Source organism: Neovison vison, chromosome 11, assembly GCF_020171115.1.
Source record: "Neovison vison isolate M4711 chromosome 11, ASM_NN_V1, whole genome shotgun sequence".
NCBI classification, from domain to species: domain Eukaryota; kingdom Metazoa; phylum Chordata; class Mammalia; order Carnivora; family Mustelidae; genus Neogale; species Neogale vison.
In genome coordinates, this window is record NC_058101.1 from 13520272 (window position 1) to 13537029 (window position 16758).

Genomic DNA, 16758 nt, shown 5'->3' on the forward strand with positions numbered 1-16758 from the left:
TGGAAGCTGAAAGCATTTAATGCTGAAATTTCAGCCTGGGTTTTATTTATAAGCCAGTTGCCTGTGAAATATGCGTAAGCATTTGAAATTAATAATAATGAGTTGAATACATACGTAGTTAGAACAATGCGTGGATTTCCTGACTTTTCTTGTGGTTAAGGCAGACCAGGTCGGCAGCAGCTTCCTACAGCTGCCATTCCCATTCCACATTTCTCCTTTATTGCCCATCAAACATGTATAGATTTAATGACCTGGAGAGGGATCAGTGAAATTCTTCACAGCACTGCATGTTTATTAATGGGCCTCCTGTTCATGGTGATGTGTTAGTGTCAGGATTATGCCAGTGGTATTGCAGGAGGCAATTAAGGGTTTCTTTATTCCTGATAAAAAGGAAATTAGTCACTGATCAGCAACACGGAGCAACTCAACATCTTGGCAAGTGCGTAGGGGAAGGAGGAAAGCAAGGGCTCAAAGAGGCTAGAAGATAGGGAGATGTTTGACAAATTGGCTCTGTTAGAGGACATGACGAGGAGGAATAGCAACAGGGACCATGAGAGAGGAAAGGACGGAAAATAATGAAAGCAAAACAAGAATTGGAAAATGGATCGTGCTGGGGGTCTTTACCACAGTTCTTGGGCTCCTTTGGCAAGGAGAGCATTAGGTAGATTCAATCAAATTTACTTCAGTTTCATTCAAGAGGAACTTCTTGATCAGCTATTTTTATGATTCTGGAGAAGTTCTTCAGGGCTGTAAGAATAGGGTTTAATCCCTGCCCTCAAATAACAGCAACAACAATAAAAACAAACAAACAGAGAAGAATTGATGGGTTGGGGCCGGAGACCCACCGTCTGATTTGGGCATTGGACAAGCATTTATTGAGGAATCATCATGTGACTCCAACATAGTTCCTTTCATTACACAATTACCTTTATTATGGACTGAATTGTGTCTCCCCAAAATTTGTGTTGGTCTTCTAACTCCCTGGTGTTTCAAAATTTGACTGTGTTTGGAGATAGAGTCTTTAAAGAAGTAATTAAGGTTAAATGAGGTCGTTAGGGTGGGCGCTATTCCATTATGACTGGTGTCCTTATGTGAAGACGAGATTCGGATGTGGACACACAGAGGGAGACCATGTAAAGACACAGGGAAAAGGTGACTGTTCCGAGCCAAGGAGAGAGGCCTCAGAAGAAACTAACAGTGTTTATACCTTGATCTTTTCTAGCCTCCAGAACTGTGAAAAAATAAGTTTCTAACCTACAGTATCATATTCAGATCCCAGGCTCATACTTTTAGAAAAACATAAACACATAAGAACTTATTCCAAAGAAGCAGTCAAGGAGGGCTGAAGGACTTAGCAACATGCCACATCAAAAATGGGGCGCCTGGGTGGCTCAGTTGGTTTAGCCACTGCCTTTGGCTCAGGTCATGATCCCAGGGTCCTGGGATCGAGTCCCGCATCGGGCTCCTTGTTCCGGGGGGAGCCTGCTTCTCTCTCTGCCTCTGCCTGCCGCTTTGCCTGCTTGTGCGCTCTCTCTCTCTGACAAATAAATAAATAAAATCTCTAAAAAAATGGCCTAAAGGGCTACAGGCGTCTTTCTAAAGATAGCCATCTTCATTTGAAGAGAAAGGAGGGAATAGATGGTTTTGAATGAGAAACAGGACCAGGCTCTTAGAAGGGTAGATTTAGTTTCAAATATGTGCAGCTGAGACACAGGAAAAAAAAAAGGCTCTAAGTTAGACTTTTTGGGGTAGAACTACATTTGCTTCGGTCACCTTTATCATAAACACGAGTGGATTTCTAGCCTTAATTTACTGATGCCAGGTATTAGAAGGCAGTTCTGGATTTGCTACCCCAAATTCTATTTGGGTTCAGCACCAACAAGGCAACAGTGAAGGGTTCACTTTGAATTTCACCTGTTTGGGCCGCAGGCCCAGAATCACTCCACACCTAGGGGTCTCCAGTTGGCTCTCTGTTGGTTAATTAAGAGAAAAATTGTTCCCCAGGGGGCCAGGTTTCTTTCTCCTAAATAACTTTATAGCTTCTCTGACACAAAATGGAAAAAGTCTGTTCATAAAAGAGCATGGATGCTCTGTCATTAGGTAGAGTGTGTATCTTGTTTAGTATCAAAGTGCCGGACACACAGGCCTCAGGAGGGAAATTGGAAATGAAAAGCTTGCGCATAGGTGGGTATGCCCTCAGAAACGGTAAATGCAGAACGCCAAAATTAAGCCCTTGCTGCCTTCCTTCTTCCACTTAGAAGAAGCCAGGAGAGGGGTGCCTGGGTGGCTCAGTGGGTTAAGCCGCTGCCTTCGGCTCAGGTCATGATCTTGGGGTCCTGGGATCGAGCTCCGCATGGGGCTCTCTGCTCAGCGGGGAGCCTGCTTCCTCCTCTCTCTCTGCCTACTTGTGATCTCTCTCTGTCAAATAAATAAATAAAATCTTAAAAAAAAAAAAAAAGAAGCCAGGAGATCAGGGGGGGCCTCTGTACTCCTTGATGGACAGACGGACATCCCCAGGTCCCCACGATTCTACCTGGGGAGGCATTCCAGGTCCAATTCTGCCAGTGACCAGGTTGGTAAATCTTTATTTTTGGTCCACGTCACATCTTCCAAGTTGCCTTCGTTTGGTATTAAGGGTGATATTTTGATTCTTCTTCTGCCATTTCTTTGTTTTGCTTCCCAAATTATTCAATTTGAGAAACTTGGGCAGGGAAGAGACATTCTGACTTTGGAGATCCCTCAAAGATTCCAGTATGTACCCAGAAATAAGGTCCAATGTGAAGCTGTCCTGTTATTGTACCATAAATATCAACTATTATCCTGTAGAAGTGTAGGACTGTTCCTTTGGGTCCAAGGGGACATTAGATCTGAAAATATGTGATTTTAAGAATTTCTCCTTTAATTTGAATGGATCGCAAGAAGATGTTCATTATGTGTAGAGTCAGCAGTTTGTCATTATCCTCAGCAAGGTAAGACTATGACTTTAGAAGTGCCGGGCAATGCAAGACTCTCTCTGCCCCTCCCTTCCTCCATGTGCTAATAATTAAAAACAAAAACAAAAACAAAAACAAACCCCCAAACCAGTATTTGAACTACAGAGTGATAGGAATAGCAATAGCAAACGTGCACAGCATTTATTGCATATCAAATATTCATCATCAAAAATTAATTTATTCACTTCTTAGAGCGAACCTGTGACATAGTATTCTCACGTCTATTTTATAGTTCATGGTGGACCTGGGATGCAGTCCTAGGTGCGCTGACTCCAGAGTCCATGCTCTTTATCATGCTCTACTGCTGCTGCTGCTAATAGTACTCGTACTAGTAATAGTACTAGTGCTAACACTAATAACAATAGTAGTAAGGGCATTCAACAAAGTCCCGTTTTTTTCTCCATAGTAAATCTATTGGTCTTCATTTTGTTTTTGTTTTTTTTTTTTTTTTAAAGATTTTATTTATTTATTTGAGAGAGAGAGACAGTGAGAGAGAGCATGAGCGAGGAGAAGGTCAGAGAGCGAAGCAGACTCCCCATGGAGCTGGGAGCCTGATGTGGGACTCGATCCCGGGACTCCAGGATCACGCCCTGAGCCGAAGGCAGTCGTCCAACCAACTGAGCCACCCAGGCGTCCCTATTGGTCTTCATTTTGAAATGTGTAATTCATGTATTGAATTCTTAAAAGTCCACCCCCCAACCCTTCCCCCCCACCCCCCACCCCTAGCTTTGGTGCCCTTGTTTCATGCTTGGACTTTAAGCATATTCTTAGCTTAGCTATTGGGTAATCCAACAGTGGTCCTGAGTGAGGACTTGCATTATTTGCACTGGGCATAAATATAACAAAATGTAATAGAAGGGTCTATTGGGTAGAAGAAAATACACTACAATGTTTCCCTCCAAAGCCGAAAGAGGAGCAGGTGACTTGTAAATCTCTTGACTTCATTTGTAGTGCTTTGAATTCACGTGATTAAACACACACAGACACACACATATACATAGACACACAGACACACACACAGACACACACACACACACATCATCATCATCAGCCTAAGAGGTCTCTTACCTTCTAAGCCATTCACCAAGCTGCTTTTCTTTCAACATAATGAGCCATAATTACTCAATGATCTTTCAGAGAGGGCAAGTATCTCGGGGACCCAAAATCTCCTTTACAAAGGCTTCCTCAGGTTTGATTTGCTAATCCCCTTAGTTAAAATGCAGTTATTTCTTTTGGAGTTCAAAACCGTTGCAACTACAGTAGGTTCTTAAATAATGAGCTAAAAATGTTACACTTATAAAGGTTATCTGAAATCTATCTGGGAGCGTCCCCTACACTTTATATCTGCCCAATCTATTGTTCTATCCATGAAGGTAGAAACAGAGCCGGCCTGACCTCGGGCAGACGAAGAAAAATTTGCTGTCAGCCTCTTGTCGAATGACAAAATCCCCGAGGCAAAAGTCTCCTAAGTTTTTATTTAATTTGTGTTGTACCTACAGCACAGCCCTTCTTTGCTGTGTCAAGAATTTATTGAGTTGTAATTAGACTGTCGGAGGGGAAACCGCATCGTAAGCTGGGACCCCGTGTGCGTTATCCAAGAGCCAGACTAAGCTATGCTTCAAGCACCGGTCAGACGGGGGATGGGAGGAGATGGAGACAGAGACGGAGAGGGAGAAGGAGAGAGAGAGGTGAGGAGGAGGGATTGAGAGTTTGATACGCACTACTGCAAAATAAGAGCCTTCTTTTGCAGGATATACGTGTTCTAGGGGCTTGGTGTTACCTGGAACCCAGAGGTCCTGTAAGAAGTGGTTTCGGTCTTACCACTGTAGATGGATTTTCCTACCTTTTGGTTACCTGAGCCCCGTGATTCCTACATATGTTCGTTTTTTCTTTCCTCCGGGGTCGAATTAAATTATTCTATTTAATTACCACTATGTTAAGGGTCCTATCTATTTTCAGATTCCAAACATTGTACAATTCATGACACTAAGGTCCTTATCATAGTCTCGTTTCAGCTTCCAATCCATTGAGTAGCAAGCAGCTCTTGCATTACCATTTAGAATACCCTCGCCGACACGATGACCCAGCCGCTTCCCATACAGCTGTAATCAAATCTATTAACGCCTTTATAGATCAAGTTTATTTCTTCTTTATGGAAAGTAGTTGAGGAGAAATGGTATGGAGGAACAAAGGGGCTGGCGTCTAGTGGGTATAGATGAGGGAGTTTTCCCCTTTCAATTGCCACACAAATCACAGGGAGCTTTTTCTTTCTTTCTTTCTTTCTTTTTGGTTTTGTTTTGTTTAGCAATAAACTCTTGAACTGAAACTTAGGCTGAATGTAATTTTCTTTTGGGTGAGATAAGGATGGGTAGGGAAATTAGTTGTTTGGTAAGAACGACATATAAAAAGAAAGAATTTCTTACAATTTCTGGCTAGAATCTCATGGGACTCCCTGCTCTAATAATTGCTATTAAGGCCCACTGTCTCGTCTAAGATAATTCTGAAATCAGCACAATGGGAAAAAGGTTTCTTATTTGCACTTCCACGTGTGGAAGGATATTTTGTACATGACGAGCTTGTATTGGGTCCAAGGTTGTGTTGAAATTGGCCTAAAGAAAGAGTGGGAAGAGTTTTAAATATCTAGGCAGAAGAAGGTGACTGAGATCATTGAATATGACTCAGAACATTACAATTCTGTGTTATTTTTGCGGGTTTTGCATGACATAGCAACATGTGTCCACTAGAGGTCAGTAAAAGGCAAGTGGATGAGAAACTTTTCCATCAGGGCACTTCCCCCATACCCAGGTGGGTTTCTCCGTTTTAACACTCACATTTTGAAAGGCTTTCTTTTAAAGATGACTAAAATGTCGTGTTCAAGGTTTCCTGGGAGAGAAGAGCAAAATAAAGAACTCCCATCTCCAAAAGAAGTAAAAGGTCTGAAGAAGTTACATAGCAGAAAACCTTTCTTTCGCCACTGTTATCTAAGAGTGAACAAGAGATACCTACCCTCACTGATCTTTTGGATATGGGTTTTAACATATTGCACACCTTTGCTGTCTTCCTACAGTGTTGGAAGGCAACTCTCTGCTGTGGTTCCGACAGCACATTTTCTGAACCTGGATGGCATTTGTTGCATTGTTTACTGTTTTTTCTAGTACATGCCTTTCTCTTGTACTGGTTTGCAAGCTTCTTGATGACAGGAATCTGATTTCAGGCATTTAAAAATCCTCAATACTTGAAAAAAAATCCCAGAGCTTGGACATTGCTTGATTAGAACATTGCACATCATCAAAAAAGTGGAACTATATATGAAAAATGCATTATGTTTTCATTATTATTATTTACCAAGTACAGTAGTGTTTGTGTATGTGTGTGTGTGCATGTGCCGGTCTTTTTCATTCTATAGAAGATTTAAAGTGGATAAACTTCCATATACTATCTTTCTTTTCATAAAGCTAACCAAAATGATGTCTCAATTTTATCTGCTTGCTTTTACATTTCTGATCAAATTCAGAACTAAAAACTAATGTCTTCAGATGTAAAATGCAGGAGAAAAAAAGATCACTGTCACTTTAACCACAGCCAGTTTTCTTGCATAAAGTCAAGATGGATTTCAGAGCTTTTCAAATTGATGGTGTTAGTCTGGCAAGCAGGGAATTCTGGCCCTCAATTCTCGAGTTGTCAGACGATTTCACAGACCGGCGGCATGATGGAAGGCTATTGAATATTCCTCAGACATTGACCATTGTGTTATTTTCTTCTGCCAAGCATCAAGCACTTTCCCTTTAAGATGGGCTTCTGTTTCCCCCTGGCTTTGCGTGTTGAGAGGTCCTACAGAGGAAGCAGGTACCCACTCTGAAATCCAGAGCTCTCTCAGCTTTGGCATCCACATCTTTCATGGTAGGTGGCTCAATGTGGTGCCTTTGAACACACGGCCCCAGTGGGAGCCCTATTATCTGCTAAATATTTCTGGAAATGTTTATTCAGAACATGGAGCACAGCAGGCTGCCCCCCTACTCCTATACTGACAACTAAGCCTTTGAAATGGCGAAAGCGCAGACCTCCTGAGCGCCTCCGCTTGGCCCCTGCTGTTGACATTTTCAAAGTTAACATACAAAATGATTCCATTGAAATAATAGTTTTGAAGATCTTACTGCCCAAACTTTATCAAGTTTCTCAAATTAGCTCTAGGATGACATTTGACTTAGGGAGAGAGTATGAGTTTTAAGATGAATTATCTGATAGATTATATTCAAATGAATCCCATTATGACATCCAGAACATACTGTGAAGCCTCCCATTATTCACTTGAGAGTGTTTTTTAATTTTCTGATGTTATTTCCAGATACATAGTCCTAATTCACTGAAGCTAGTTGACCCCTCAGAGACTTCCTATTGAAACAGTACCTCCATTTTAGAGGTAAAGAAATCAAGGCTCTTGGAAGATATCTGAAATGACTCCAGAGATAGGACATTCAAACTTTTTTGGGGCCACTTTTCCATCAGCAGTTTAATTACCTCAGTCTATGTATGATAATTGAGAGTGGTATAGATACTGTCTGATTATATCTCAAAATTACACCATCTCAGTTCCACAGAGGGTAACAAGGCAGGCGTGATGGGTGGAGTCAGATAAAACCATTTTCCTTTCTCTACCTCGTCTTTTCCTTTCTAGTCTGGAAAGGAGGTGAATGTGGGAAAAGAAATGTCATATATATGAAAGAGAACGTCTGACTCTCGGGCACAAGTAAGTAGGGAGTCGTGGCGCAAGGAGTACAGCTGGGCTCCTAGACATTGTCTCCTTCTTCAAAGCTTTTCCCAAGAAGTACAGACAAAAGTACTAGTGGGCTGGCTAAGCCGAGCAGAAGTTCCTCGGTGATAGTGGAAAAGAGGTTATTTTATTTTTGGTGGAGAGATCCAACCCGAGAATCCACGGCACCGTCTCAGTGCCGTAGGTAATGCACATTCTGCTCATTTCAACTCAAAAAATACTTATTAAATGTTTCGGGCAGCCATTGGATATACACCAGTGAACAAAACAGAGCTCTGTTCTCATGGAATTTATGTTCTTACGGGAGGAGACAGACACTGAACAAATAAGGGACGAGAAAGCTAACCAAGAGATTTCAAGCAGGACAAGGGTGGTGAAGAGTGATGGAGGGGTGGGGTGACATTCTATAATGGGTAGTTGTTCTTGGGTATTAGGTTGGGGACTTCAAAAGGTGCCCAAAGAGCTGCAGCATTGCTTAGGCTTTCCTCTGGAGAACCGTCTATACTGGCAGATAGGATTTGGATTCTCTGTCACCTGTATGGCCCATTTGATCAGTGGGTACCGGACAAGATCCCATCCCTTAGTCTCCAGGAGCAGCGTCCCCACTCCTTCTGCCGCACCCTGAATTGAACTTGTGTGGCGTCTGTTACTGCCCAAGTCTCCGCAGTGACATTAGTGGCTTTGGCTTAATTTTGCTCTTTGTTTGTGAGCTAAACTGAATCTCACGGATAGAAACCTATTTCTAGCTAATGAGGCTCTGAAGGTATTTGAATTGGGCTGAGAACCTGGAACCCTAAAGACCGTAGAACTAAATCCATGGCTATTCTGGTCATACTGCTGCAGAGATATTCTTGAGATGGGGAGCCAGAGAGGTGAAGGCTTCCTTTTGTGTTTATGTTTTCTAACATAACAGTCTCTGAGCTAGAGAATTTGTGAGAGAAATTAGGCATACGTTATTTTTTTTCATTTTGGCACATCTTCTCAGGGTTTATGAAAAGAGATTTTGGTTGAAATTGGATTTTGATGTAGATCCAGCAGGCAGCTCTTAAAGATTCTCCAAAGACCTGTTACTTCTCCCAAAGACTCTCCTAAAGGAAATTGAGTTATTCTTCATTTAGTAGATCTCTTTCTCATTCCAGAAGCATTTAGACCACACAAAGCTTACCATAGCTTTTGTCTGGGGAGGGCTTTGTCCCTTGTCAAAAAGTAGGACACCCTGGAAGGTGTAAAACATTGATGATTACCAGTTGTTTATACCTTATTCTGGTTAAGTTTCAGATTTTTGTCTGTGACAATGTTTGGTGGAGGTGGGGGATGGAGAGGTGGAGAGAACTTGATTTTACAGAGCAAGGGAAAGGACAGTGACGAGGCCCACTGCGAAGGAGAACAGGAGACACATTCCCAATTTTGGTGAAGGCCACGGTGTGCTTTTGATTCTGTTCTTCTGATAGTCCCTGTCTTAGTATTTTAACTCATGCCTCCGTACAAGTATGATCTTCAAAATATTTGATAACTGATATGGCACTGAAACCAACCAATCAGGACAGACACCATGAACACCCACGAATATCAAACCGGAGGGGATTTCTTGGTTATAAAATAAGTTGAGAGGACAAGGAGTGACTCATTAATAAACAAAAAACCCTGAAGCCTATGTGACCTAAACAATGGGGTCTGAGTCCTGAGCTAAGCTGTGCTGGCCACCTTTGTGCTTTTGTGGCTGTTGTCTTTCTCTTATATCATGCTTACTACTTTTAGACTTGTGACTGTTTTGTAAATAAGATAACATAGTTCTTTTTCAACAATATTTCTGCTAATGTGCTTACCATAGATAGTGACTCTTATTTGTAATAGAATCTTCGATCTCAAGGATCTTTAAAAACTTACTGCATTCATGTAGTGTTATATTTAATTTGCACTGAAAAATTAAGATGTCTTTCCAGTATCAAAGCAGATGCTCAATTAATAGCTGTTGAATGAAAATTTATGAAGCAAGGGAGCAGGGCTCAGATAGATCATGACTTCCATAAAGTATTCCTGACTGCCTAAGTTGGATGTGATTTCTCCCTCCTCTGATTTTCCATTGCCCTCTTGTTTGTATTTATTACCTCATGCAATTCGTTTTCTCATAAATGCACAAGGCCATTTTCTTCAATGAATTACAAGATTATAGTGTGTTTTCTGCTTTTTCATACCACCCACTTTCTTGGTAATGAAAACTTGAACTGGGAAGAGGGCATGGGAGAGACAGTGAGACCTGGTGGTGTGAATTGATAATGGTCTCAACTAATGCGGTGACCGTAGGAATGAAAGAGAAGGGGAGATAAAAGCAGCATAATAATAGAATCTCTCTGACTTTGTTATTGGGATGGAAAGATGGGGAGAAGGAAGAGTCATAGCTAACTTCAGATTCTGAGCCTTTAAGGTGTTAGGATCGTTGGACCTAATCTCTTCCACAAGCTACGTTGCAAAGCCAGTGCTGTTTTACTCATGGAATATGAGCTGATAGAGAGAGTCTAAGTATTGCTTTTCAATCTGGAATGGGTTTACCATTCAGCCGAGGTTACACAGCTAGGAAATGGCCGAGCAGGGATTATGAATTCAGGGAGTGTGGCTCCAGGGCACGCTTTCTGGCCACTGGGCTGCGTAGCTTCTTACATTAAATGAGATAAGGCATAAGAAACATGCAAATTCAAAAGCTGCATTCAAATATTACTTCAAATGAACATGATGGGAAGTTTGTATCCCTGGAACAAACTCAAAGCATTAGGAGCAGTCAGTGGCAGATGAAGAGGGGTCCGAGGGAAAACTAGAGAGATAGCATAGGACAGGTGATTCCACAAAGGCACAATGAGTAACCTAATGTGTGAGAGAGCGAAGGAAGATGTATGTGGGTGTCAAACAACATGACCAAACCTTTTCTCCAGTCAGCTCAGTGAAAATGGAAACCTGGGAAAGCATTTACTCTTAGAAATTTGATCCCAGAGTTTTCTAAACACTCTGGATCTGAGAGAGGGGGACAATAACGTGGGGTCTGTCGCTAAAATATTTCTTCCACCTGCCACATATACGCACAATATCTTCGGGCTAATCAGTTAGGATAATGGTGTCCCGGAGCCTACTAAAGCAAGGCTACTCTATCCTTGGAATTGTTTCTAAGTGTAAAGTAGAAAGGGATCTTTTGTTTGAGCCACAGAATATAGGAGCCAAGAATCCCAAGATTCGTCATTCAAAATGCAAGTGTTATCCTCAGAGACTATCGCAGCATAAATGGAATTCCTAAATGCAGAGGGCAAGGATTCTGTACGGCCCACATGCACAAAAGAACCGGTAGAGAGCAGTTGGGAATCAATTCCGTTAAATGCAAGCACAATAGGGAGCAAGCACGACATTGTTTCAGAGGCATTCTTAATTAAACAATTCAAATATGCATTTAATTCCTGTTCAGTGTGGGGCAGAGAGAAGGCAAGTGGACAGGAGGTATTGTTAAATGTCCTGCCTTGGGAAGTGCAGGGTGTTAGAGGAGCTTGAACAGGGCCAAACTGGTAAGAACACAAAGCATGGAAGTAAGACAGAGGGGGGACAGTTAGAGAGGTGAGTATGGTCAGATCATGAAAAGTGTTTTAAGCCATGGTAAGGAATTAGGATCTTATTCTTCAGGCAATAGGAAGGAGGCCATCTGAAGATGAAGAAGAAATTGCATTTTCAGTTTAGTGTTGGTGAGGGAGAAAGAATTGTTCAGGATGGTGAAATGAAGAGGTTATTATAATACTCTCTGCAGGAAACAATGACAGCTAACACTTGGGGTGCCTAGCCGGCTTAGTCAGGACAGCGTGGGATTCTCGATCTTAGGGTTGTAAACTCAAGCCTCACACTGGGAGCACAGTTTACTTAAAAATAAAATCTGTTTTAAAAAAAAAAATGTGACTAGGGTGCCTGGGTGGCTCAGTAGGTAAGCCTCTGCCTTTGGCTCAGGTCATGATCTCAGGGTCCTGGGATCGAGCCCCATATCGGGCTCTCTGCTCATTGGGGAGCCTGCTTCCCCCTCTCTCTCTGCCTGCCTCTCTGCCTACTTGTGATCTCTGTCTGTCAAATAAATAAATAAAATCTTAAAAAAAAAAAGATGACTAACACTTAACTAGCACTTAAAATGTGATAGTAACTCTTTTAACTACTTATTTATTTTTCTAACTACTTTTTATATAATGTGTATATTTATCTATAATAAGTCATTTAATGCTGTGATGATATGGTAGATGCTATTTTTATTCCCCTGTATTACAGATGATGAAACTGAGGAATAGAGAGGTTAAGGAATATCCCATTGTCACACAGTTAGTGGCATCACTGAGATTTGAACTCAGCCAATATTTTCAATCACTAATAATACACTTTCTTACTAAGATGGTCTGATTTGAGAGGAGAAGAAGTAAACAGAGTAAAAAAACAAATAATGAGGAGATCCAGCGCTTGGTGATTTACTGCGGGCAGTGGAGACAAGGACTTTGGGTTTAAATATATTGAAATTGAAGGGCCTTTGGGTCATTCAAAGACAGTTGATAATTGCATAAAGGGACAGAAATTCAGAAGAGAGATCTGGGTTGTAGGTCCCCATCTGAGAGCTGCCAGAGTGGGAAAAATTCAGCAGGGCTAGTGTGAATTGAAGAATGGAGAGAGGTGAGGGCCTAGGACATAATCTTGAATTCTCCTCATATTCAAGGACAGGTACAGGAATAGGAATTTACCAGGATCCTGGGAAGGAATGACCAGAGAGTGAAGGAAAAGAGAATAGTCCAGGTGTCACAGAAGAGAAGGTAAATGAATTTTAAGAAGCAAGGATGGTCATATAAGCAAGATGATGAAGAATTAGCCTGAATGAATTTAGAGCCATATGCTCACTAGTTTAAACAATATTTATTTATCTATTTTTTAGAGAAGGGGAGGGGGTAAGGGGCAAAGAGAAAGGGAGAGAATCTTAAGCAAGCTCCATGCCCAGTGCAGAGCCTGATGCAGGACTCGATCTCATGACCCTGAGATCATGACCTGAGTCAAAATAAGAGTTGGACAGTTAACTGACTGAGTCCCTCAGGCACTCTTAAACAATATTTTGAAGAGGTTTGGCAAAGACGGAAAGACGAAAGAGACTTGAGAGATGATTATTTTTTACTATAAGTGCTCTTATCATGTGTAAATGCTGATGGGGCAGGAATCATGGCGAAGTCGTAGTTGGGAGAGGGAGGAAGAAACAGTGTAGCTGCTTCTAGATGTATTAGTGAGAATAAAGCTAAACTGTTCCGACAAAGAGAACTTAGAATACTATAGCTCAAACAAAATCACCCTTTATTTTATTTCCACGTGACATTGTAAGGCAGCTCGTTTGTTATGCATCTCTATTCCACTAGGACATTCAAGGACCCAAGTTTCTTTGATCCTGTGTTTTCTTGCTTCCTTAGGGCACTGTTTTGTGGGTGGTGGGTCTCCACTGTGTCATTTGCTTTCTCAGGGAGAGGGAAACAGGATGGAGAGGGTATTCCTGTTGTCTTAAAAATCTGGCCAGGAAATGCATATCTCTCCTGCCAACTCTGTTAGGTGGTCACACCCACCTCAAGGGAGGTAGGAAATGTCTACCTAGCGAAGCACATGATTTTGCTACAATTTTATTTCTGTGTAAGAGTGAGAGAAGGATTTGGGGGGACAGTTTATAGTCTTCTCACAAAAGAGGAAGGGCTCAAATGTAAGTTGAGAAATATATATTCTCCAGAATCAAATATCTCTTCAATTCAAATGTTATTCAAGAGTTAGGAGGAAAACAACCTGATTGAGCTACTTCAAAATGAATATGTTCCTGACTAGAAGCCCATCACCTTTTGGGAACTATTTGCCTCATTAAGGAGAGTGCTAAAGAGAATATGAGACTATTAATTTAGGAAGCAAAAATATCCCAAGAACATTTGCCTAATAATAATAAGTAAAAGTTTTAAGCCAGGTAGAGCTTTAAAAGAGAAGAAGCAGTCAGGTAAGACACATATTTTGGGAATAAAAACTTTCTCTGAACATCTCAAATATAACACCAGGTAGCTGTTGGTGTTACCACCTCTGAATTGAAAATTGGCTTCTGCCCTTAGACCTACTGAAGTTGACTATTCCTATAGGTCGGTTGTCGGTCATGAATGTGACAACGGGAATACAGCAGAGGCCGATGAAGATAAGGATTACTTTTCTTAAAAACACAAAATATATCTTGATCACTGTACAAATGAGTTATCTGACATCATCATTTACCTAAAACAGAGCAGAGAAATTCTGTAGGAAAATATCCAGCCATTAAAATAAATGTGACCAAATTCATGCATTCAAACTTGTGGCTTTTCTTGCAGGAGAATTTCTCAGACATCCCATTCCCTCCAGTTTCACACTTGGCTTGCGCAGGCCGGAGTGTCTGGAGTCGGGTGGGAAATGAGATAGGAAGCAGGCTAGAGGCAGGCGTATTGAGAGTACAAGCGATGGATGAGAGTAAGTCAGTGAGGAAAAGCAATGTAAAAATAAACGTAATGCAAACGAATGCGACTCTCGAGTGTTTTGTGTTGGAGATTCAGCTCCGTATCCTTTAATCATTTCTGAGGTCATCCCCAATACAAGTATCAGAGTAGGAATTCGTGATCATAATGATTCTGGAGTAGTGTAACTATAGGGTTTTTTAAAATGGAAGCAAGTAAAGTTTTAAAACACTCTAAAAGGGTATAAAATCAATAGCAAGTTTCTGTCCCACTCAGAATGAATTTTTATCAAAAGACTCAGAAGATCAGTAAATTATATTATTTCTGTTACACTTTGTGTTCTGGAAACAGTAAAGGGAGAAAAAAATATTTTTCTCCTTCCTTCCTGGATGAGACAAATTTCTTAAGTAGATAAAAATTGTCCATCACACTTCTGTTTCCTTTCCTTGCCTCAATTTAATATTTTTATTTTTATTTGGGGGGGGAGAGAGAGAAAGAGAGAAAAAGAGAGCACCAGTGAATGGGGAGGGGGAGGGGCAGAGGGAAAGGGAGAGAGGGAATCTCAAGCAGGCTCCACACCTAGCGCTGAGCCAGATGCAGGGCTCAGTCTCACACACCTGAAATCATGACCTGGGCCAGAATCAAGAGTAGGACGCTTAACCGAATGAGCCACCCAGGCACCCTTCCTCATTTTAGTATTTTTTTTTTTTAAAGATTTTATTTATTTATTTGACAGAGAGAGATCACAAGTAGGCAGAGAGGCAGGCAGAGAGAGAGGAGGAAGCAGGCTCCCCGCTGAGCAGAGAGCCCGACGCGGGACCCGATCCCAGGACCCTGAGATCACGACCCGAGCCGAAGGCAGCGCCTCAACCCACTGAGCCACCCAGGCGCCCTCATTTTAGTATTTTTAACCTTGGAGGAATTCTTATTACAGACACAATGTGCCCTCATTCTGCACTAAGCCCTCACGGTGGCACACCATTACCTCTCCTCTACACCACTCCCTGCCTCCCCATGGACTTGAGGACTTGGTCTTGTCCTTGTCCACTTGGTCTCTAAGTGTTCTAGTGATTAGATGAGGCCTGACACCTAGAAGCCTTCAATAGGTCTAAAGGAATGAATGAAAGAATAGGTGAATAAATGAAAAAAAAAAAAAGTTTTCAGTGCCTCTGATTGTTTTCATATTTTCTCCAGAATTAAGACTCTTTTTTTTTTTTTAAAAAAGATTTTATTTATTTATTTGAGAGAGAGACAGTGAGAGAGAGCATGAGCGAGGAGAAGGTCAGAGAGCGAAGCAGACTCCCCATGGAGCTGGGAGCCTGATGTGGGACTCGATCCCGGGACTCCAGGATCATGACCTGAGCCGAAAGCAGTCGTCCAACCAACTGAGCCACCCAGGCGCCCCAGAATTAATACTCTTTAATTCAAACGCTTTCTGGGAGTTAGGAGGAAGGCAATCTGGTTGAATTAATGCAGTGTGAACATGGTCATGATGGAAAGCCCATTCATCTTTTGTGAATCATTTGCATTGTTAAAGAGAGTGCTTGATAATCCAAATGACGACCTAATTCACAGAATTTTAGGCAAAGGAACAAGGTGAGACTACCTACGAACAGGCAGGCTTAGTAATAATATCAGGCAGAAGAGAACTGATTAGGGCAGTTTAACTTTACCCAGGAATCTGTTTGTTCCCAGGGTGAGAGTCACTAAAGCTGCCTCTACCTTTTTATAACTTCTTTTTACCTTCTCTTCCAAGCCAGTAGGTTTTCTATGAGCTCATAAATGTTTTCTGGACTACTTTTATGTTCCAGTAAAATAGAGCATAGGACTAGAGTAATGACAGCCATTTATATGAATGGGCCATTGCTAAGTCAGGGACTGCTTGCCCGAGAGATAGATGGAGGTCTTTGCTGCGGAGGGTGTTCGTTTTGGCAGAGTAGTTCAAGTTCAGATGTAGAAGTTTGAATGTCTTGTGTAGGGATGCTTCACACACCTAAGACCAACTTCTGGATGACCCCCAGGAATTGAAGACTGGACTTTGGATCGGAGTGCGTGTGTGTGTGTGTGTGTGTGTGTGTGTGTGTGTGTGTGAAGGGGGAGGCTGGAAAAGGTGAGTTTTGGAGAGAGCAAGAAGCGACAAACAAGATTGGCCATGGGTCATCCTCTTTCTTTGGAGCAAGAGTCCCCTCTGCTTTCCTCCCTTCCTCCTTCCTTCCCTCCGTTTCCTCACCCCACTCCCTCTCTGCCTCCATCTTTCTGACCCTTCATGTGACAATATTTATGGATCCACATTCTGTATGCTTGAGCTCTTTCCTACAGTTTCGTTGCATTTGGGTATTAATAATGTTCTGAGACGATACCAGATTTTAAGTCACTAAGACCTCAATTTTGCTTGAGTTTCTCTAATTAATCAATCCCCAGTGGTTGGTGGTTATTTTTGTAATCGTAGATGTTTAAGGGTGAATTCCTTAATAATCATGAAGCCGGCAGTCTCCGT